The sequence below is a fragment of the Euprymna scolopes genome, chromosome 14, assembly GCF_053919585.1.
Source record: "Euprymna scolopes isolate OS-2025 chromosome 14, ASM5391958v1, whole genome shotgun sequence".
NCBI classification, from domain to species: Eukaryota; Metazoa; Mollusca; class Cephalopoda; order Sepiida; family Sepiolidae; genus Euprymna; species Euprymna scolopes.
In genome coordinates, this window is record NC_136495.1 from 120,931,453 (window position 1) to 120,955,743 (window position 24,291).

A 24,291-nucleotide genomic window follows, 5' to 3' on the forward strand; every position below is an offset into this window, starting at 1 on the left:
AAATGCCTGAGCAACCCCATTGGCATTTCCTAATAGGGTGATTAGCAATAAACTAACACCCTATTAAAGAGGGGCCATCCTAGAACCTCACAGAACCATACCTCAGCACGATGAAACTAAAATCACCGACTCTAAAATGATTCAGACTATAACTGATTGATCCGACTGGTATGAACGATAAAATTCATGTACGTTTAAAAGGCATCCATATTGATGTTGTAATTAAAGCTGAGAGGTGGTTATGTGAAGATGCTCTTACTCTACTAAGACAAAAGAAGAAAGACTTTATAAAGACTTTATTTTACTGAATTTTGCAGTAATAACTAGAGCTATGACAACAGCATATTCTTTTCCTTGCTTTGATTGGTATATATCCATTGATATCTTATATGTTTATGCTTGGTTGATTAACTGTGTCTAACTGTGTCGGATATATACTCGAGAGTAAAAACAATGGAAAGAATATGCTGTTGTCATAACCACTCAAGACAAGAAGCCCAACGAATACAAATAAGAATTTTAAAAAGTTTTTAAAAATTTTAATAGGAAATCACGTGATCACGTGAGCAAGAATGAAAGTTTGTTTTTTTGTTTTGTTGTCCTCTCGCCACAGGAAGACGTGACTCAGGATCAAAGTTAGCGATTGAAAAGCCAGCGCATAGGAAGTGTATGCACAGTGTCTAACTGTGTCGAGAGTCAAAACAATGAAAAAAATATGCTGTTGTCATAGCCCTAGTCATCACAGAGCAACTTTCTTCATGAAGCTGATGTGCCACGGTTTAGAAGTCATTGATAATTAATAATGTGAAAATGTAATGTTCAATTAGTATTTTATTTAAATGTCAATATTTTTTTTTTAACGATTATCAAAGCTCAACTATGGCTCCGAGACCAACTTTTTGTTTTTCGTTCTAACATGACATGTTTTACACTATCTTTATTTCTGTCTCTGCTTTATCGGTATTTTCATGGCAAGTGCTCAGCTGAGCTTCAATCTATGGTCCTCCCTCGCCAAACTTCCACAAAAAACATTCGTTTAGCCAAAACCGCTATCAATAATTTCCCACACTTTTTACCTGTGTCTAAACCTAAATGTAGATTCAATAAACAAAGCTTCTTTCTTAGAACTGCACCCCTCTTTCCCGTTTGCCTGCTTTCCAGCTGACTACAATCTGATTCAACCTAAACAAGTTCTTGATGAACCGTTCCCCTAAGTAATCCAATTTACAAAATTCCCACTACTTATGTTTACTATGCTATAATCACATTGACTAATGTATACCCATTAACCCTTATCCTCGAGTGGCCTCCGGGCCTTGATAAGTGGCGATTCCTGTGTAAGAAAAAAAAAAAAAAAAAAAAAAAAAAGAATAATAAAAACATAAGAACACTTATTCAGGTAAGAGAACTTGAATTCCTACCAAAGAGAACTTGAATGCCTACTAGACACTATCCTCGAGTGTCTAAGGTCTCTCTGTACAGGGGTTTGTCAGAATAACCTGGCATGAGGATACCTTTCTCGAAAAGTAAACCCTAAACAAATATTCAAAATAACATAGTATTCGCTGCCTAAAGAAGATCTCATCACTACTGCTAACCCACATTAGATTTTACAAGGAATAGTGCACCTTCTCCAAGTGATGTTATCTCAAGTAACAGCACGAAACAGGATACTCCACCAGACTAGATAAATTCTTGTCTTGGAATCCAACATATGAAAATGGTTAATTGGGGAGAGGAAAATTATGTTCTCAATTTCTTTACTAACTCAGTGTTTGAGAGATAAAGAAGTTTAATGGAACATTCAAATATCTATGTATCTCATGTAGAGTTCAAGTATTAACCCGGGTAGTGAGTCCCTTGAGTTCTGAGAATTTCGACTGAAGTAAAATAAAACAAAATGTAAATAGAAAAGTAACTTATCTTGCCTTTGGTAACATTTATTTGTTGCATATTTATTTCACCTCTTTCTTGTTTTGTTAGTTATTCTGGAAAATGTCCACATATTTCCCCGCACAGACAGCAAAACGAAAACGTGATCAAGAAACACATATGTAACAAATAAATGTTACTAAAAAGCACGATAAGATACTCTTCTACCTACCTGGATACTTAAGTGTTTTTGTGTTTTTACTTATTGTAAAGCGTTTACTTACTAGTAGTGTCGAGTCTTGTTAGGACAATAATAAAAAAGGGCTGATATTAGACGGTCATTTGGAGACTCGATAATCGCTCAAAAATCGAAAATTAAACTAAATACTGGTAGAGTCATTTCAATTCTTTCTTGATCCACCTTCTCCTCACACCCTCGATTGAGATGTGTGTGTGTGTGTGCATCAAACCTGAGTTATGTTCAACATGCCCATACTATCGTAAACATTTGCAGCACAGAGCCGACTGTGGTTAAAGTGCACACCACAAATTCACCAACAAAGCATAGACATTGCTCTGCATCCACAGAAAGATTAAGCTAGTGGAAGTCCAGCATTCACTCGTATGTGACATGACACTAAGGACAACACAGCTGTTGTAAAATCGACCGCGAATAAGTAATGTATGACAATGAAATAAAATTTTTCTTTTTTTTTTTAAACTGTAACAAGAAAAAAATTGAAGCATTATAAGTTACTAGCGGGGGTACCCGGCGTTGCCCGGGTGCTTGTAGGTGTGTGTGTGTGTGGGGGGGGGGGGAGATGAAAACCCTATGTATAACTTCTTTTAAAAAATCGGAAAAACAAACAAAAAAAAAACAGCGAACATGATGTAAAAAGAAGAAAAAGTAAAATAAAAAAAGAAAAAAGTTTTGGTAGGTAGGATCGAACCCGGAACGTTGAGGCGAAAAACTTGATAAGTTACCGCTCGCCCACGAAAGGAAAGTAACTGAAACGAAATTCATTTTAACATTTTAAACGCAAAAGTGGCAGGTGCGCGGCGAATTTAATTAGGTCAAAGGAAATTAAATTCCGCACTTAATTTTAACTGCGGGATAGTTCTTTTGAGTTTGTTTTTTTACCCAACTTTGTCTGGTTTTGTTTCCCCAATATGTTGGGGAAAACCAGCTCCCCCTTTATTAGGGGAGTGTCCGAATGAAAGCAATTGTCTGATATTACAGTTTTCACCAACATTGACTAAACATTCATTGCTTTCTGGACGCTCGCGGCCCGTATGCCGAGAAATGCAACTTATTTGCACATCAGTTTCGTTTTTATATGGAAAACCGAATCAACACGAGAGGGGCCGAAATAGCAAAAACTGTGTAAAAGTCGACGTAAATAAATCTAGACGCGACGCGCATTCGCAAACCCTAGATATTATTATCTAGGAGGTATATAAACAATTCCAAGCAACAATACCCCCCCCCCTCCGAGAGGCTGTCGAGAAAAGCCTTTGAACATATAAAAATTTGTCCACCTATTTTGCCTTTTATATATAGATAAGACAAAAAAAAAAGAAATCAAATAAATGGTGTTAATTACAAGTACAGTCAAAATGTTTTGAAATGCCTAGGGTAGTAGATTTTAAATATGTATAAAAAAAAAAAAATTGTCCACCCACCTAACTCGCAATAAGCCACCACGTGACCGTAACAAAAAAAAAATATATATATATAATATATATATATAATAAAAAACATAATTTTTACAACACAATATGCCTGAGGATGATGGAAGTATTCCTATTGAGAGCGCTTGCCAAAAAACTTATGAATCCAACCTAAACAATTTGGAGAAAAAAAACAAAAAATTATTCGGGGATTGGTGAAAATAAAAAATAAAATAGTGAAACAGAAAAATTCCGTGCTTTTTAATAACATTGGTCTCAATGTGAACACGAACACGAACACACACACACACACACCCCCCCCCCTAAAAGTGCATTTTGACATGATTAAAGATGTCAAAATGGCGAAATGTAAATATATAAGGTATTTACAGCTTCTCTTCCAAATTTTGGATTTTAATCATGTCAAAACGCACTTTATCTCCTTTTGATGGATTGATTGTTGCTATTTCTTCTGATGAGTTTAGGGCAAAATAGATTCACTGATTGATATAATAATTAAGTGATTGATTTTGTGCTATGAAACAGATACTGTCAAGAATTGTAAATGTCAACTGAATTAAAGGAATAAATTATAAGATGGTCAACATCATGAACTTTGGAATACAGACTTTTGTTATTCATTCAATATATATAAACAATGACATGTTTAATCTTGATAACATTCAAGATCTGCTGCTTTTTATAGAAAAAAATGCAAAAATATATTTACGTTTTACATTTTTTTTTTCCACCTTGTGACCCATAAAACAAGTTTAAAAACTGAAACGAGAAAAAAAAGTGTTTTTTTTTTTCTGCTTACCACTATGTTGCCAAGGCCCTCCAATGAACGTAGATGCACTCAGGTAAAATCCAATTGAATAGGTGGTTTCTAGAGACAGGTAGTAATTCACAATGTCTAGCACTAAGTTGCATAAGCCTAGTTGACTGTTGCTGCAAATATACAAAGCAGACGATACACGTTATAGAAGATCAACATAATGAAAAAGGAAAAAAAATAAATAAACATACGAAAGTAATAAAAAGGAAATTTTGAGAAATATTCCCAGATACATAAAATAAAAAATAAAAAAAAAAATCAATGTTAGCAAAAAGAGTTTTAAAAAAAAAAAGATTAAAAAAAAAAAAAAAAAAAAAAAAAAAAAAAAAAAATGGAGAAATATCCAGTCTTGTAAGCAAGCAAAACACTGTTTACTTTCTATTATGTAATAAGAGTTTTTTTATTTTTATTTTTTTAGCAATCATCATTCTTTGCTTAGAAAGGTTTTGTTTAGAACAGGTGAGAATTGTAAGGAGATAAATCCAAAAATAAAAATGTGTGAATAAAAAAAAAAAATTATTTCATTTACCTCCTCTCTAAGAAGATACAAGGTCAGGTGTAGATTTAATGAAAAGCCAGCACACTAGCATGCTCTGGCCTACAAATAAAATAAAATGCTTGAGCAGCTCTGTCAGTATTCCCTGGTAAGGCTACATCAGACGATTAGCAATAAACTAACCCCTTACCAAAGAGAAGGTACAACCTGGGGAAGACCTGTGATAAAACCCATTAATAATTAAAAAAAAAAAAAAAAAAAAAAAAAACTTTTCTTTTAGACAAAATTTTTTTCAAGTTTGTTTTCAGTACTTTATGGCGTTGAATCTTTGGATTTCTATGAATAGTAATAATAATAATAAAATGATGTGCAAGTCACGTAGATGCAAGAAACACATACAGGTGAAAAGTGTACAAAAAAAAAAAAAAAAAAAAAAGAAAAGGTTGGGAAACATAACAGTAAAAACTATGATTTAAATATAGAAAATATTTGAAGAAAAAATATAGTATGGTCTTTAATTGTTTACAATATATATTTTGCACCCCTCCCTACCGCCAATCTAGCCCTATAATCAATGAAAACAATATTAACTTAGACACTGGATGACTCCCTGCTTTCAAAATCAATTCCTTTGGACTCCATTTTGCTTCCTGCTTCTCTCCTATTCTTTTACTAATAGGACATTTATATACATTTTATGTAATACATACCAGCAGGCCGCCTAACGTTGCCCGGTCATAAAATACACATAAATATTACATCTATGTGTTTCGTTTATTTTGTGTGTCATGCTTACATCAAAAGCAATTCCGACTGTTGTTTAATTGTTATGGACTGCCATTTCTTGTAATGAATAATTTTACCAAGAATTCTTCATAAGTTTTGGTTTCAGCTTTAATTATAGCTGCTGGCACTATTTTTTTTTATAAATAATTTTAGCAAGAATTCTTCCTAAGTTTTGGTTATCGGTGAAGGAAGTTTTATATATATATATATATATATATATATATTTTCTTTATAAGATTTGGTTTCGGTTTGAGCTGACACACTAAAGTCATATCGGTATATTTTTTTTCAGTTTTGAAATCACAATTTTATAATATATAAAAATCGATAGACAATTGACTATATAATACTATATACAAAATCTGCAAGAATTAAAATATATTTAAGCGTATTTTACGACCGGATTACACCAGGCATCCCTGCTCGCTTAGATAAATACTTTTGCAGTTTTAACAAAAGAGCTACAATAATATCAGGGCATCTCCATTTACACCGAACATCCACAGAAAGCCAACATCAATATATTACATATGAAAGAGTCCACTGTGGAATTTCCACAGGTCCCACTAGTCTTAATACAAAAACTCAGACATGTGCATGCGAGTATTATGTTTTTTTTCCAAACTATTTATTTCTTGTAAGTAAAAAAGAATAAAAAAAAATATTCTGGCTGAAAACAAAACCAAAACCTAAAAACAGTGAGTCAAGTACGATAACCATTAAATCAGTGTGACATGTTCTTTTGAAGGTGTTTTCAAACCTACTTATTCTTAACATAAGTAATCTGCAACGTGAACTATTCATGCATGCACATTCGTGAAACAATTGGCAAAGATAGAAAAATCCAATGACTCCCATGTACCAATTTTTCAAGTTTGACCCCTTAGCAGCCCTTTTTTCCGGATGAAAATCAATTAAAAAGTTTTCCACATCTCTAAATATCTTATATACCAAATTTCAAGTTTGTAGGTCAAAAATTTGTTGAGTATATAGGTTGAGAAGTGTCCTCATACATGCACATTCTCACTTTTATAGATATATAAAGTTATGAAAATAAATATGACAATCAAGCTGCATAAAATTTTTCACGTTTCATCCTCATGAGGCTAATGCGTGGAATTGATGTTGTTATGTGTTTTTATAGATACAACTGTATTAGGTTTGTGTGCTTACGAATCAGATTCTTTGTTATTTTCGCTCCTATTTTCAGAAGCCAATAGCCGGGCTTTTATTAGAAAAGATTGACTGACTTCTAATTTACCTTTTTTTTTGTTCAATTTTGGAGAAGAGCAAGTCATCCTCCTTTGTGCATTAAAAAGTGACCTAAAGAATCTGATTGGTTAGCGGGCAATACTAAATACTATAAATTCCATGCATTAGCCTGATGAGTCATTATGAGAATGAAACATGGAAAATTATGTGTAGCTTAATTACCATATATATATTTTCACAACTTACTATCTTGCTCTACTCACATATTGAGCACTGTTGAAGGAAATTCAGAAAAAAAAATATATAAAATATATCTACTACAAAATTTTAATATGAATACATGAATATATATATATGTGTGTGCGTGTATATAAGTGAGAGTGTGTTGCATATCTTTGTCTTCCCCCTCTACATAAATTCATTATAGTCTCTCTCTCTCTCTCTCTCTATATATATATATATATATATATATATATATTCCCAAATTACAGATCTTCGTTTTATGCTACTTTTACCTTTTTATATCTTGATAAAGTCCATGCAACAGTGAGCGAAACGTTGAGACTTAAGGTCTTTCACATTTTTATTTAATTCAATAGCATTCATGCTTTCAATATTAAATAAGCCAAAACAGGTCGATGCACTGTAAAACAGACAAACCAAAGAAAATCTTTGTTCAGAAGTGAGGAGTACACAATATCAGGGATAGACCTTAATCACTGGTAACTTGAAATTTGATGTCAAACGCATTAATCAGAGCATGAATCAGGAGACTGTTGTGTTCACACATGGGCTGACGATTGTTTGGGTGCAAAATGGCTAGTCATCACTGAACTCTGATCTTCTGCATACACCGATACATACACGCATGTGTGTGTGCATATATATATATATATATATATATATATATATATATATATATAATTATTTTTTTACTATAATAGGCAGTAAGTTGTTATCAAAGCACGTTTGATTAACTACAACAGTTTTCTTTCTACTTTATTTTTCTGTTGATTTTCTCAATCTGCCGAGTATTTTTTCTCATTACAATTAGTAAGTTGTGTATTATGTTGCCAAGTGATTTTTTGTCAGCCATTTCCCTCAAGCGCTTTCGATCCTGGATCGTCGTCAGGAGCAATTTTGTTGTTGCGGTTAAAGAGGCTTTTTTTTTTCTGTTGCCTTTTTACATGTAATTAATTTTATTTTGGTTTTTATTTATTGGTTGAATTTTATTTAGTTATTTTGATTTAAGTCATTTGTTACAGAGGGAAGGATAAAGAAGGGTGTGGTCAATCTTTTTTTCAACTATAAGTCTATATATGAGGAAGTTCCTATTTCCTCTTTCTATCTCTCCCACTTCCTGAGTGGTTTCCTAACTTAAAAGTTACCAAACATTATGACTGTATCCCTTTCCCCTTGCAAAACTCATTCATGTTCTGCAGGGCAGAAAACAAAAACGATAAAATCCACGATAAAACAACCAAACCAAACACTACAAACCAGCGATTGAAGATACAAAAAGTTTGAAGAATAAAAACCTTCTACAAAACATTAAAACATGCATTCTTAGTATGGATCTTAGAAAAAAATTGTTGAATATGAAGTTGAGTCTTTTGTCATACAGACATTAATATTAAAAGTCTACCTTTTCTATTTAAAAAATATTAAAACAAACTTGATATACTTGGTCATGGATATGCGAGTGACTTTAAGGTTAACTAATTTGCATATTAGTTTGAAAAACGAACTTTTATTAATTAATTATTCATTTTTTATGGTTTATATATATATATATACAGAGAGAGAGATAGATATGTGGGTATATATATATGTTTCCTAACTTAAAATGTACCAAACATTAATACTGTAACCCTTTTTTCTCTATTCCATTGCAAAACTCATTCATGATCTGCAGGGCAAGGAACAAAAACGATAAAATCCACTATAAAACAACCAAACCAAACACTACAAACTAGCGGTTGAAGATACAAAGAGTTTGAAGAATAAAAACCTACAAAATAACTGGATGCAACATGAATTTTATTTCAAAATAACTGGATTCGGCATTAAATAACCCGAAAAGGGTTGATATGCCGTAAAACAAAACAAAATTTTATATAATAGCAAATATATAAATTAAAAACAGATGAGTGCAATAGTCTGAATATAATATATAAATTCTTTCTCAGATATGAACACAAAATTATCATCTTACTACCTTTATATAAGAGACAGGAATTGCCTTATGTGTCATATTGATAAACCACTTTCTTGTATATAATTTTCAATAGTATCATATATATATATATATATATATATATATATATATATATATATATATATGTAGTATATTTATTTATTTATACAAACATTAGTTACATAAGATCCTGTCTGATGATGTTGCATTAAGAAAAAAAAAAAATTTAACAGAAACATGTATGCATATATGTAGCTAATAATGTTTATATAAATAAATAAAAAGAATACACTATAATAATGCTCTGCTTGTCACTGAGCACATTTCAATAAACACCAGAGTTTCAGTGTATTTATATGTAAGAAACAATAGTGACACAATCATTATATACCATATATATATATATATATATATATATATATATATATCACGTTGACACACTGGTTCTCATCAGATCACAGAAATTAAGCAACGTTGAGCCTGGCTAGTACCAGATGGGTGACCGTTTGGGAATTCTAGGTGCTGTATGTGCTTTCCGCTATCTTGGCATTGTTTCCAGTCATCCTGAACCTCCACTTGCCACTGGTATTCAACAATATCGACTCAGAAGAGGTGTGGTTGGAGATTGTGCAACTCTTGCCGCAAAAATTTAATGCGCAGGTACTCTTTTAAGGGTATCCATAGTCTGTCAAGACTGAAGGAAGCCATTTATACATATCATATATATACGTTATTTGTTAATTGTCAATTATTTCAAGGAAAGAGCATTTTTACCTAAATGCTAGTTGGAAATAATTTTTCCTACACTAAGGTGATGCCCTCAGATGATGGAGTGACATATGTTTTTTAAATTTAATTATCTATAGACATGCATTTCATCGTTTATGACTCATCAGCATGGTTGAACCTAGCAAGATTCAAAAACCAGGACCCTAGAAGCTGAAACCATGCCAGGTTCATGTTGACGAATTGTAAATAGCGAAACACACGCACGTGTTTGTGCGTGAGAGAGAGAAAGGGAGAGAACAGGGTTTGTTTTACAATAGACAGAGGTATAAAAAGTGGCCAAAAAAAAACAAATATATAACAAATGTTACCAAAGGCAAGATAAATTATACTTCTCTACCAAGCTTTATAAGTTTCAGTCTTTTTTACTTATTTTAAAGAATTAAGTTTGAAAAACAAGTAGTCTAGTGTTACACAAGACTGATAGTGTTGCAGTATTTTTGATACATAATGGGAATAGATATTTAAATTGCTGCCCATATCACCAATATTCGACACAAGGTCTGAAGGTGGGAATCAAAGCAAGCTCCTCCAAAGGAGGGACACTCTTGCAATTACAAAGGATCACTCCTCTGCTATGACAACTACCTGGGAGAAATGAAAAAATATAAAAATATACAGCGTCTTGGTCCGTCTTGAAACGTCTTTGTTTACACAGAATCTCCCCAAGATGGCTGAAGATCTTCAAGAGAAACAATAGCAGAACAGGTATGTTGTATGTATATATGTTTACGTAATTATGTTGATACGCATGCATCAACACACTTAGAGAGACTGATCACGGGCCGTAAAATAGACTGTTACATATATATATATATATATATATATATATATCAGAAAACATATGGTTCAAAAAGTGTAAAACCAACAGACATTTTAGTGACTTGTAGATGCATTCAAACACCACAATTCAAACAAGTATATACACATCACAAACGCAAATAGGTCATAAAGACATGTATATAAACATGTACATTTTAATTAATAAAATATATACTCCTTTTTGGGGTTATACACATACTCCTCTTGATACTCCGATATACAACAAGGTTTAATACCATTATATTTTTATCTTAATTTTCATCAGGTGAAATAAGAATGGTGCAAAACTGTTCATGAAATTAATTTTAATCATCCTCAGAAGGGTATTCTTTTGGTGTCTTAATGAAATTATGTGACCCATTTATGCGTCTACATATATGCATATTTCTCGTGAGTTACACAAGTTTATTTTCTATTAAATCAATTATTTATTTTTTTTTTTTTTTTAAATAAAAAAATGTAATAGTAATAAGACAAAACTTATTTAAAAAAAAAAAAAATAATAATAATAATTTAATTTTTAAATTATATTTATCAAAATTAACTTTCCTTTGTAAGTTAGTCAGACATTTTTACTCTTTTGGTGATTGTTAAAAAAAAAAAAAAAAAAATTATGACTCTCTGAAATTTTAAAGCATTTACACTATTAAATAAAGTCATTTCTGGTTTTGAATTATTAACAAATCCTGGTGCGTTAAAAAACTGAAAGACTTAAAAGCTATTTACATTCAATGATTGCATAAATACAGATGAAAACAACATTGCCATAAAAAGTTTGTTTTATATCAATTTGGTTCAAGTAATAATTTAGTGGCCAAACAATACTTTAATAATTTAACCATCAAAATCCAATAAAAAAAAATAAGAAAGAAAAAAAAATGAAACATGATCAATATAATAATCGATTTTTATAATGAGAAAATTTATAAATATTTAAAACCTTAAAAAGTGCAACAAAATGCCAATTATATTTTTATTAGTGCATAAGGCACATCTGATTGAGTTGAAATAAAATATTTTTTAAAATTCTAGTATCTTCCTTTTTATAATTTAATATTAACCAATAGTTTTCAGTAAAATAATTTTCCGGTTAAACATTTTGTTGACTATTTTCCTGTTGAGGCAGAAATCTTTTTCCAAGGAAAAAAAAAATAAAAATAAAAATATATATATATATATATATATATATATATATATATATATATACTAGCATTTCAGCTCGGCATTGCTCGGGTGTGTGGAGGTGTATATTGAGCAAAAAAATAAAAATAAAAATAAAAGTCAATTTTTTTTTACTTTGACCCCTATTATAATCCCTTAACATTTATTGTTTGGGGCTCAAATCAAGTTATTAAGTTAGATTCATGTCCAAGGAACCTATATCTAAAATTTCAAGTGCGTAGATCCAAAATTGTCGGAGGAGTTTGGTAGAGTTCTCAAAGGTCAAATGGTTGAACTTTGACCCCTTAACAGCCAAATTTCTGGCCAAAAACCGATCACAAAGATTTTCCCAAATCTCAGTCCCCTGTATATCAAATTTCGAGTCTGTAGACTTAAAATTGACAGAGTTATTGCGTAGGGAAATGTACACACACACACACAGATACATTCACTTTCATAGATATGCTGGGATGATTATTTGGGAAGCGTAAAAATCAGAACTTTTTCAAGTATCGGAAAAAACTTGGCAAAACCAATTCTTTTATTTTTTTTTTGCTTTGCTTTTGCTTGAAACTTTTTCAGGTACTACTGATAACTATTTATTGATTTTAAAAGTAATAATAAATAGATCACTCTCAACAATTGTATTTTTAAGTTTTGGGAAAATATCTGCACATATTTACATGGGTTTTTGCAATAATCTGGAGAATAATAAAAAAACAACTATATAGCTAAATATTAAGGGATTTTAAAAGAATCAGAATGAAGGGAAAAAAAGGATTTGTCTCATCCCTAATATATATCTCTGATATGGGCTGAAACGATTATATAATATGAATGGAAAATAAAAAGATGATTTTTTTAATGGATTTATAAAAGTTTGTCCTCCTGCATTCAAGATGGTTCATGTAATATAAAAGTATTCATAGTTTTAGTCTCTTACTCTATTGAGTGGTTGCAAAATATATATTTGAATTCATGCAGATTTCGTATTTATTATTACAGAGCCAATTCTTTACTGAATATATATATATATATAATATATATACTAGCAAAAGTACCCGTCGTTGACTGGGTTCAAAAACAGCCTACAGAAAATGGACTGATTTATGAAAGCATGATAGGTTATGAAAAGGAAGGGTTGTAAAAAGATAGCTCCGAATTTGGGAGTATCAAAACCAAAGCAAAATATGATGAAAGTAAAAATGAAATAGATAAACCCCATAATTTATTATACCATACCTGTTCACATTGAAAAACTTAACACAATATTCTGTGGATCTATATTAAAAAACCTTGTTAAACTTTGTGACATATTTCCATTCTATGGAGGTCAGGTGCGAACGAACACCCCATAATTTTATCATACCATATTTCTTCAAACAGAAACAATTATCAAAGTATACTTACGCAGATAGATATGACAAGTCTTTATTAAAGTTTGTGCCTATTTCCATTCTATGGAGGCCAGGCGCGAAACGCAGACCCCACAATTTTATCATACCATCCCTATTTAAGTTAAAACATACTTATCAAAGTATTATTATGTACATCTATATCAAACACACACACACATTCAGCTATATATATATATATATATATATAGGTACTGATTTCAAAAGTAAAAAAAAAAATGACTTTAGTTTAAAGTGACAAAACAAGAAAACTGACTTAAAAAATTAAATTAAAAAAAAAAAAAAAAGTGATTTATCAGCTACAATCAAAACAGTTAGAGATCCAGCAGCGTTCCCTAATGTTTGACCTATCGATAGATTGGTAAGAAAGATTTTCAAGCTATGAATGAATTTGCACATGCACAAAAGTAATAGAAATATGTCAGCACGTTGAAATGAACATTTTGCATTTCAATTTGCCGACATATTTCTGTACGTGTTACTCATCCATCCAAACAAAGATTTTGTATGATGCATGATTGCAATTTTCTCTAAATTTCAGTTTAAGAGTTTATTGGTTAAATATTTACAGACATATACGCATACATGCATCTTATTTATTTGTATAGATATAAAACAATAATTAATGCTACACAGCTCAAAAGAATAATATAAAATGGAGGTGTGTTGTATTTGCACGAAGTGCTCAATATCAAAGTAATAGAGATTTATAAAGGTTGAACCCTTTTACTATTATTAAAACACACACATACACACACACTCACTTTATGTTAAAAGTGGACGTTTTCACCACGTGATTTTGCAAAGTTCTTTTAATTTTAGAAATCAATTTCTGGGCGATTATTCTCACAAGGTTTTACATTGCGAGAGAAACAGTCACATTTGCAAGTCATTTTTTCAAAGTAACAACTAGAAATAATAAAACGCTAATAAAGATTAGCGATGTTTTTTTTTTTTTTTTTTTTTTTTTTTACACTGACAATCTTCCAAAGCTTATTACAGAGTGAAAATTTTTTTTTTTTTAACCTTCATTTGTTTTTTTTTTAATAAAACAAGCAAAGTCAAATTATTTAAATAAAAACTTCAATAGAACAATGTAAGCTTTTTTTAAAGAAGGTTATTTTTAAAAACATCTGAAGAAATTTGAATGTTTACACTTTCAAATCTTAACATAAAATTTGTTGTATATTTAGAATTACACTCATTAAAAAAAAATCTTTATGATGCATGTATTAGTCACAGAACGAAGATGTCATATTCCAAAAGTCACATGGGTCTTGCTAGTAACTTTTCTATTTGGCTAGTAAATGAAAATATTTAATCACTGAACTTGGGCCAAATGACTATAAATTATTCAACAGGTTGTTCAAGCTTCTAAACATTATTTCTAATCCTTATAATCAACAGAAACAAGAAATTAACTAGACTTCAAAATCGGGTTGCTTGGTAGAGTTAAACAATCCGAATACAATGTCAGCGGAACTATTACTTACAACATTTGTGCCTTATTTACTAGTACCATTGTACATTTAAAACAACTTAATTTGCATGTTAAAAAGTTAAAAACCTCCATTATAACCTACATAGTCGCCAATGATCAGGTTACAAACCAGTATATTGTCGTATTTTAGAATTCAGGTCCTAAATCACATTGCATTGAAAGACATCTTCTATTGTATAAATCTCATCTGCCTGTTTAAATGTATGTATGTATTTTTGTATGTCTGCCTAAAACTTTCGACAGTTTCACGAGATTAGTATCTTTTTGAAGCTTGATCCTCCAGAAGACAAATATCGAAAAATTGTCCAAAAACATTAATTCCTTCACCTTCAACTGGGCACTTTTCTACAAGGACAAGGAGGGGGGGTCGCTTTTTTTCGTTAATTTCTTTGAAAGTGAGCCCCTCTTTTCGACTGTGACTAGCCTTCATTTAAACCTTTGCCACTTTTTTTTTTTTTTTTTTACATAGGCATAACCACTTATCAAGGCCCAGAGATCACTCGAGGATAAGGGTTAAGAGTGTACAGTAGTCAATTGGTCAATATAGTAATCATATTCCGGTTTTGCGATAGATACAATGGCAAAGACGTCACGTTTTTTTTTGGGGGGGGGCGGGGAGGGTTCACATTCTTTTTGTCCTTTGCAATACGGGTTCGAGCCTGCCCGCCTACTTGTTTATTTTATTTTTTTTTTTTGCTCAACACACACCTCCAAACACCCGACTATCGCCGGGCACCCAGGCTAGTCTGATATAAACAGTGAAAGTTGTATTTCCATGTCTCTTATTTTTTTTTTTTTTCCAAGAGGTAATGTGATTTTATCCAATCTAATAATCATGGATCTCTTTATGATTAGTTTTTATATACGATTTAAATTTTTAAGTATTCTTTCACAAGGGAGTCACCACTTATTAAGGCCTGAATACCACTCGAGGATGAACCCTAATAATAGCCTTTTACTTCCCAGTGATAATGTGCCTTGTTTGAGGTAAATGACAATAACTTTCCCAACTCTACTTTTGATGGCCCCGTTTCTAATTTGTAAATAATACATATATACAGGGTGGAACGATAAAATTGTCGCCCTAGAAAAGGCAACATTCCATTTCCGTTTGATGAAAACCGGTTTTCTGTTCTTGTTATAGACCATCTACTAGTTGGCCAGTTGTGTACAAATCCTAATGCGATAGAAGCCTTCTATCATGTCTGAATGACACAATGTTCAACAAGTGAGATTATCATGTCGAGAACATCACCAACATGACCTCCCACAACACCAAAGCCAGTCTGATTGCTGAGCATTTGCCAAGTTCCCACTAGTGCTTGTAGAAAAGGCATGCTCCCAGTTCTGGACCCATATTGAAGCGGTGATTGAGGTTGAAGGCCGCTACATTGAATAGATGTCAGCTCTACTACATAATCAATTTATCTGAATTGATTTTTTTAATAAGTTTTAAAATAAAGCTGTAGTGTTGTTTTCTTTAGGGTTATAAATTTATCATTAAACTCTGTATATATACATATTTTACCAACAATGTTTCAAACAAACTACTTTTCCCTTTTACATACACTTTTTGTAATTATTTGTGGATAAACAATTACAAGTGCATATTTGGTCTATCCTCGATAAGAGGAGAAATTACATGACTGATTGTCACAACAATAAACTGATTAAGTTTTCAAGATGTGTGATTTAATTCAAAGTCAAATTAAAATTGCTCTTCAACAATGATTAGTTTTTAATTATTCGCCTCCCCTACAAGAACAACGTGAAACAAATGGTTGAATTTTTATTTAAGGAAAATTCAGCTCCCTAAAAGAAGGATTCTAAATTGTGAGAAAAATAAAAATTGCCTCAATTTAGAACAGAATGAGCACAGAACAGATACTACACCCTACATAAATTTGAAGATATTAATTATAAACATTTTTTGAAACATAGATTTAAATTTTCTGGAATTATTATTATTTTTTTTTTTTTGTTACACAAGAGTCACCACTCATCAAGGCCCAGAAGCCACTCGAGGATAAGGGTTAATGGGTATACATTAGTCAATGTGATTATAGCGTAGTAAACATAATAGGAATTTTGTAAATTGGATTACTTAGGGAGATGGTTCATCAAGAATTTGTTTACGTTGGACTTGAAGACAATCAGATTGTAGTCAGTTTGAAAGCGGGCAAACGGAAGAGAGTTCCACAGGCATGCAGTTCTAAGAAAGGGGCTTTGTTCATGGAATCTACATTTGGGTTTAGGCACAGATAAAGAGTATGGGAAATTATCGATAGCGGTTTTGGCTAGACGAATGCTTTTTGTGAAAGTTTGCCGAGGGGGGGGGGACCATAGATTAAAGCTTAGATGAGCACCTGCCATGAAAATAACGATACAGCAGAGACAGGCTCACAATATCTCTTCTGTGGGAAAGAGGTTGCAGGGAAAAGAAAAGGGCATCCCCAACCAAGCTACGAAGTCTATTTTGAACTCTGTCAAGGCAGGATAAGCTGCTTCTAGCAGCTCCTGCCCAGATGTGGCAACAATATTCCATCGTTAGCATACCTGGCTTTTATATAGGTAGAGAATTGCATCAGGAGTGAGATATCTACTGGAGTGGTAGAAGGATCCCACCATTTTTCAAGCGACTTTGGCAATGGATTTGATATATATGTTCCATTTGGATTGGGAGTAAAAGTCAAGCCCAGAAGCTTGTCAAAACATGAAGCCTCCCCAAGACGAGAGCCATTCATTTCAATTGATGCCAGATGGGCATCAGAACGTTGATGAGTTAAAGATAGAAGCTTTTTTTAAAGTCCTAAGATACTGGATATAAGAAAAATGTACCTATTTTTTTTTTTAAATTGTATAATTATCCCCAAAAAGTGAGAATTAGTAAAAACAATTTTTTTAATTAAAATAACAAAAAATAGATGGTCATTAGTCAAATATTGAACAAACAAGTAATCAATATGCAGAATTGCATGGAATACACTAACTGCAATAATATTTCCTTTTATTATTTTTAATTTTAGAAGAATTGCTTCAAGTTTATAGAAATTGAAAAATTATTCAATCTTAATTTCTTTATTTTTCACGTTATAGAAAAAGATTTATTAATTCAAGTGCCTCTATTTTGCTTAATGAGTGACGTTCAAAAAAAATAAAGCTTCCTATTTTTTTTTTTTTTTTTTTTTTTTTTATTCTGCCCGAATGGATCAAAGGGGATTGAAAATTGCATTGTTACGATGACTGAATTTATGTATTCATGACCTGAAAGTTTTATCTTTCTGTTGCAGATATGATATTGATGGTGTGAGACTCTAAGAAAGCGATCTCTGTCACGGACATATGTCAGAAGCAGAGATGAATCATTGAATTCTTGACAAAAGTGCATAAAGAATGGTGGTGACTATGTAGAAAAATAAATTCTGGAGCACAAAAGGTTGTTTCTTTTAATGGTACTGCTTTTGTCGCTGTAGCTCTTCAACTTTGTGAGTTATTTTTGGAATGACCTTTGTATGACAAAGCGCACTCAGATGTCAAGCACAGCCACCGTTCATCGTAGGCAAAAGTGCATTGAGAATAGTGGTGACTATGTAGAAATATAAATTCTAGAGCACAAAAGTTTGTTCATTTTTAATGCTAGCATTTCATAGCTGCTCAACTTTGAGTTAAAAACAAAAAAGACAGGAAGACTTACTTTTGAAATGACCCTCGTAATAAAAAAAAATGATTAAATTAGACTGATGATTAAATTATTGAATGTATGCCATTTAGATTTTATTTATTTTTATCCAAAAAGATTCACATTTAACTTGTTATTAGTCTTAAATTATACTCTGAATTTTTTTGATTTTTCTTAAAATTTAAGATAGAACTCTTGTACAATTGCTCAAAACTTTTGTTTTGTATGAACTGGCTTTTTTTGTTTGTTTGTTTTTTGGGGTTTTTTTTAAACATGATTACAAACTTTATTAATCACATCACTCCAATTATTGTGAATTGTGAAACTGATAGAATTATTCATTTTGAAAATAAAATTTGGATGGCAGTGGGTAGTGGGTGAGGTACAAATCTCGTTTGTTTATCGTAATATCGCCATGCATCCATAGATCTTCAAGTTAATCATTAGTAGAAATTATCCAACTTTTAAAATTATTTTTCTCTAGTATGGCTCACTTATCTTAATTTTTTTTTTTAATTTTTTTTCATATTTTATATAAAAAAAAATATATTATTATTTACTATTATTAGTTATAAAAAAAAATTATATTTAAAAAAAAAAAAATTTATTTATAAAAAAAAAATTCTTATGTAGATGATTATAGATGTTCATGTACAAAAAATATTTTTTGCCATCATATTCTTGGGGTGAAAATATTGAATAAACAGTGCTTTATTAAATGATAATATCGTTAAGTTGAAAAGTCAGTTTTTCTTTAACTTATATTGATTCTATCTATATATAGCCTATCCTGCCTTGACAGAGTACAAAATAGACTTCGTGGTTTAGTGGGGGATGCCCTTTTCTCAACCCTGCAACCTCTCTCCCACAGAAGAGACGTTGCGAGCCTATCCTTGTTTTATCGTTATTTCCATGGCAGGTGCTCGTCTGAACTCCAATCTCTGGTCCCCCCCTCGCCAATTTTTCACGAAAAACACCCGTCTAGCTGAATCCACTGTGAAAAATTTCCCCCACTCTTTATCTGTGCCTAAATCAAAACGCGGATTCCATGAACAAAGCTTCTTTCTTAGAACTGCACACCTGTGGAACTCTGTTCCGTCTGCCTGCTTCCCACCGGACTACAACTCGGATGTGTTCAAGTCCAATGTTAACAAATTCCTAATGAACCGCCCCCTTAAGTAAACACTTCATCAAATCTCCACACTAACGTAATGTACTTGCAATAACCCTTATCCCTGAGTGGCTTCCGGGCCTTGATAAGTAGTGATCACTGTGTAAAAAAAAATAAATAAAAAAAATATTAATACGACAGTGTGTGTGTTATTTTGTGTGCCACGCGTAACATCTTTTTCCTTTCAAATGACTCATTTAATTGCTATGACCTTCCATTTCTTGTAATAATTAATTTTACCAAGAATTCTTCATAAGTTTTGCTTTCGATTATAACTGAACAAACTGCTTTCTTCAAAAGTCTTGATTCAGCTGATGCACCCAAGTTATATGGATACATTTTTTTTATTTTTGAAATCACAGCTTTATTAATATATAAGAATCGATAGAAAATTGACTAACAATACATAGAAAATCTGCATAAATTAAAATATCATATTTAAGTGTATTTTACAACCCTGCTAGGTTAGATAAATACTTTTGCAGTTTTAACAAAAGAGCTACAATAATATCAGGACATCTCCATTTATGTTGAACACCAATAGAATGCCAATATCAAAATGTTACATATAAAAAAGGCCGGTGTGAAATTTCCACAGCTCCTGCTAGTTAACAATTAACACAGAATGTAGGGAGGTTTTTTTCATAAGAATTATATTTAAAAAAAAAAAAATAAAAAAAAAAAAAATAAAAAAAAAAATTAAAAAATTAATTGTTCACAGCTTTACCTAATAATTTTTTTTTTCATGCTTTTTTTTTTTTTTGTTAGTAGTTTGAGATATAAATTTAGTATAATTGTTTTTTTATGTTAAAAATAAATAAAAATAAAAATAATGCATTTTCACTTGAGATTTTTTTTATTTTTAAATTAATGGGTCCATTATAATCCGTGACTGTTAATTAATAAATAGTGAAAAGAGGGGTGAGGGTCCAAATGTTTATACATTTTGAGGATAGATTATCCATATCATGATAAGCTACCAGTTAAATACTTTATTTAATTTAAAATTAATTTTGAGCAAACTTAAAAGTGGTCTTTACTTTAAGTTTTGATAACAATTTCCTATATATATATATATATATATATATATATATATATATATATATATAGGGGGAGATTACTTTTAAACAAATGTTTTTTAATTAAAAATGTTTCTTGACTCAAGTTTATGTTTTTAAGTCGGACAAAAATGCAAGTTCGTTAGGAAGATTGTGTTACATCAATTGTGAAAGAATCGAATTAGCATTTTAAACTTTTTTCATCCCAGACACGGACACCAGTTTGAAATTCTGATCCTCACAAACACAAACCTCATACAATGAGCGGTTGGAGACTCTTAATCAGATCAAAATGTAGTCTCTGTTTGTTTATGAAAAATAAAGGGTTTGTATTACTTTACACATAGAATCGAAAAAGTTGTCAAAAAAAAATATAACAAATAAATGTTATCAAAGGCAAAATAAGTTACTTTTATACCTAACTGGATGATTTTTTTAGTGTTTTTATTTAATGTAACATGTTTTCCAGTTTGAAAAACATATAGTGTTTACCGATGTATTTGAAAATTTAAAATGGCGCCAGACTCGCTGCTGAACACAATAAGTTTGGGAAAATGAGTTAAAAATAAAAACTATACAAAATACTGTTAAAACCCCCACCGAATATATGTCAGCCTATGTCATGGTAACATATATTGAGCAAGTTTCTAACAGTATTTTGTATATTTTTTTAAATTTTTAACTCATTTTCCCAACCTTACCGTGTTCAGCAGAAAGTTTGGCACCATTTTGAATTTTCCAATACATCGGTAAACACTGTATGTTTTTCGAGCTAAATAAACATGTTACATTAAATAAAAACACTAGAAAATTATCCAGTTAGGTAGAAAAGTAACTTATCTTGCCTTTGATAACATTTATTTGTTATATATTTGTTTTTTTTACAATTTTTTCGAATCTATGTGTACACCCAAAATAAAAACAAAACAACTGTAGACGGTCTACTCTTATAAAGGGTCTGGAGAATCTGACTAAACTGTCCCTAATTTTATATGGTTTATCTGGTTTTCCATTTGTTTTTTGTTTTTGTTGCTCCACTCACTATCTTTTTTCATGGAATTATAAATATTTTTTGTAAATAAAATTCATTTTAAACCACTGGCGATATTTAAAGAAAGATACTCCATAAATGTGCTATTCTGGTGATTGACAGATGATAAAAGAATCAAAGGAACATTGTTTCTAGAAATGGATTAAAATGCATTTAGTGAAAAGCTAGATAGACAGAGACTGACCACAGGATCAAACATTCTGCACACATTCATTGGCTAATTTATGTTTGTGAATTGATAATTAAATTTGTATTATCAGTTCTGTCCTCAATAAAATTACAATCACTTTCTTCTTTTTTAATTTTCTTCCTTTGAAGATTGTAATGCTGGGTATGGGGCAGCCAAACCAGCCGCCAACATTGCCCTGCTTTTTATTGAAACCAACCGAGAGCTCTTTTTAGTATCCTCACTGTTCTCTTAAGTGCAATTGTCTGGATCTCTTTTGCACTTGGTTCACCAGGAATATTAGTTAAGTAGGACTAACTAATATTCCTGATGAACAAAGTGCAAAAGAGATCCAGACAATTTGCACTTTATAAGAGTGTCATTTTTGATGCCGTTTAAGGTCTAATTTATCGTTTAATGTAATCGCTGACCTCTGGATATTCTACTCTTGGGATTGGGGAGGGTCTTATTGATTCTGCCCTTGATTTTAGTTTGTTTCTTAGTCCTTAGAAATTCAAAACGCAAATAGCACCAAGTTATTATTATTTTTTTTTTTTTAAATAAATCTGGATCTATTCCATGTTTTTTTGATACGATAAATGTATATTTTTGAAATGAGGATTGATAATTATTTTTTTGTATTATTTGGACTATTATTCTCATCTTGGTTGTTTCCACAACGTTTCAGCTGATGTAATCTCCGACCATCTTTTGGGTTCATTTTACAATCCATAGATTCAAAAAAGTGTCAAAAATATATATATATATAAATAAATAAATCTCGTATATATTTAAAGAAAAAAAAAAAACTGGCTGTGTAAGAAATACATTGCGGCTATTTTTCTTTGTGCTCATGTACCAGTTGACATTACTTGTTTTTCGAGCCGAATAAACATTTTACAGTAAAACCCTATCCAGCTAGGTAGAAGAACAAGTTATCTTGCCTTTAGTAACATTTATTCATTATATATTTAAATTTTGGGTTTGTATTACTGTACACATAGATTCGAAAAAGTTGTCAAAAAACAAATATAGAACAAATAAATGTTATCAAAGGCAAGATAAGTTACTTTTCTACCTAACTGGATATATTTTTTGTGTTTTTATTCAGTGTAACATGTTTATTCAGCTCGAAAAACATGCAGTGTTTACCGATGTATTGGAAAATTCAAAATGGCGGCTGACTCTCTCTCGGAGAGGGTAAGTTTGGGAAAAGGTATTATAAATAATAAACTAGACAAAATACTGTTAGAAATTCGCTCAATATATGTTGCCGTGACATAAGTTGACATATATTCGGTTGTTTTTTAATAGTATTTTGTCTAGTTTATTATTTATAACATCTTTTCCCAAACTTACCGTGTTAAAGAGACGGTCGGGCGCCATTTTGAATTTTCCAATACATCGGTAAACACTGCATGTTTTTCGAGCTGAATAAACATGTTACACTGAATAAAAACACAAAAAATATATTCAGTTAGGTAGAAAAGTAACTTATCTTGCCTTTGATAACATTTATTTGTTCTATATTTGTTTTTTGACAACTTTTTCGAATCTATGTGTACAGTAATACAAACCCTAAATTTTTTAACCACTTTTTCAAATCTCTGGATTGTAAAACAAACCCCAAATTTTAATTGCTTTTTTTTTGTCTTTGATTTTTTATATATAAACATTATACAAAAAAAAATGTGTATTGTTTACAAAACACTTTCATTTCCACCATTTTTGTTTGAATAGATTTTCTCCATTTTTTTTTGTTTATTATTTTATCAAACAATATAAACGGTTCTAAAACATTTAAACTTATTTAAAAACAAAATTAACTTTTTTGTTGAAAGAGTTTACTCGGAAAGAAAAAAATGTCTTTAAATTATAAATTAAAAAAATAGAAAAAATTCAATATTTACTTTTTAACTTTTTAGTTGTTTAAAACAAAATGAATATGAATTATATTTATTCAAAATAATAATAAATAATTCTACCATTATTTAAAAATTAAAATAAACAGGGCAATAATATTGATTTTTAAAAATCTTCACACCTAATAAATAGGAATTCTCTACAGTAGTTCACGGAAACTTAAAGGAGTTAATAAAAATAAGTTTCTATTCATTTTTATGAGAATAAGGTTGAGAATCGTTGATTTAAATTAAAACAACACAAATTCATTCTCCAACAAGCTGTTCGGATCCGGTGTTGTCCAGGTGCATTTAACCCATTTTTATTTTGCTTTTTTTTTTTTTTTTTAAATTATATCCATTTGTTTTGTACTTTTACCAAATTATCTTTTAATAGAATGTTGAAAATGTAAGTATTAAGCTATCGTTTAGTCGGTGCTTATTAAAATCTGCACTTATGTCAGCAATTAAAAGTAAAAAAAAAAAAAATACAGAAAAGTCTGTAAGA

At 30.8% G+C, this 24,291-nt stretch overlaps 1 protein-coding gene and 1 pseudogene across 7 annotated transcripts in view; one reads left to right on the plus strand and one right to left on the minus strand.

The window, feature by feature from the left end:
* Positions 1-24,291, minus strand: part of LOC145293258 (uncharacterized) — a 554,756-nt gene that overhangs the window by 515,492 nt on the left and 14,973 nt on the right. For all 7 annotated transcript variants that reach the window (XM_080139853.1, XM_080139849.1, XM_080139847.1 and 4 more), the window contains exon 2: positions 4,364-4,494. The gene's annotated coding sequence lies outside the window, so the exon portion shown is untranslated. The remainder of the gene's footprint in view (positions 1-4,363; positions 4,495-24,291) is intronic.
* On the plus strand, positions 9,487-9,603 carry LOC145293419 (5S ribosomal RNA; annotated as a pseudogene).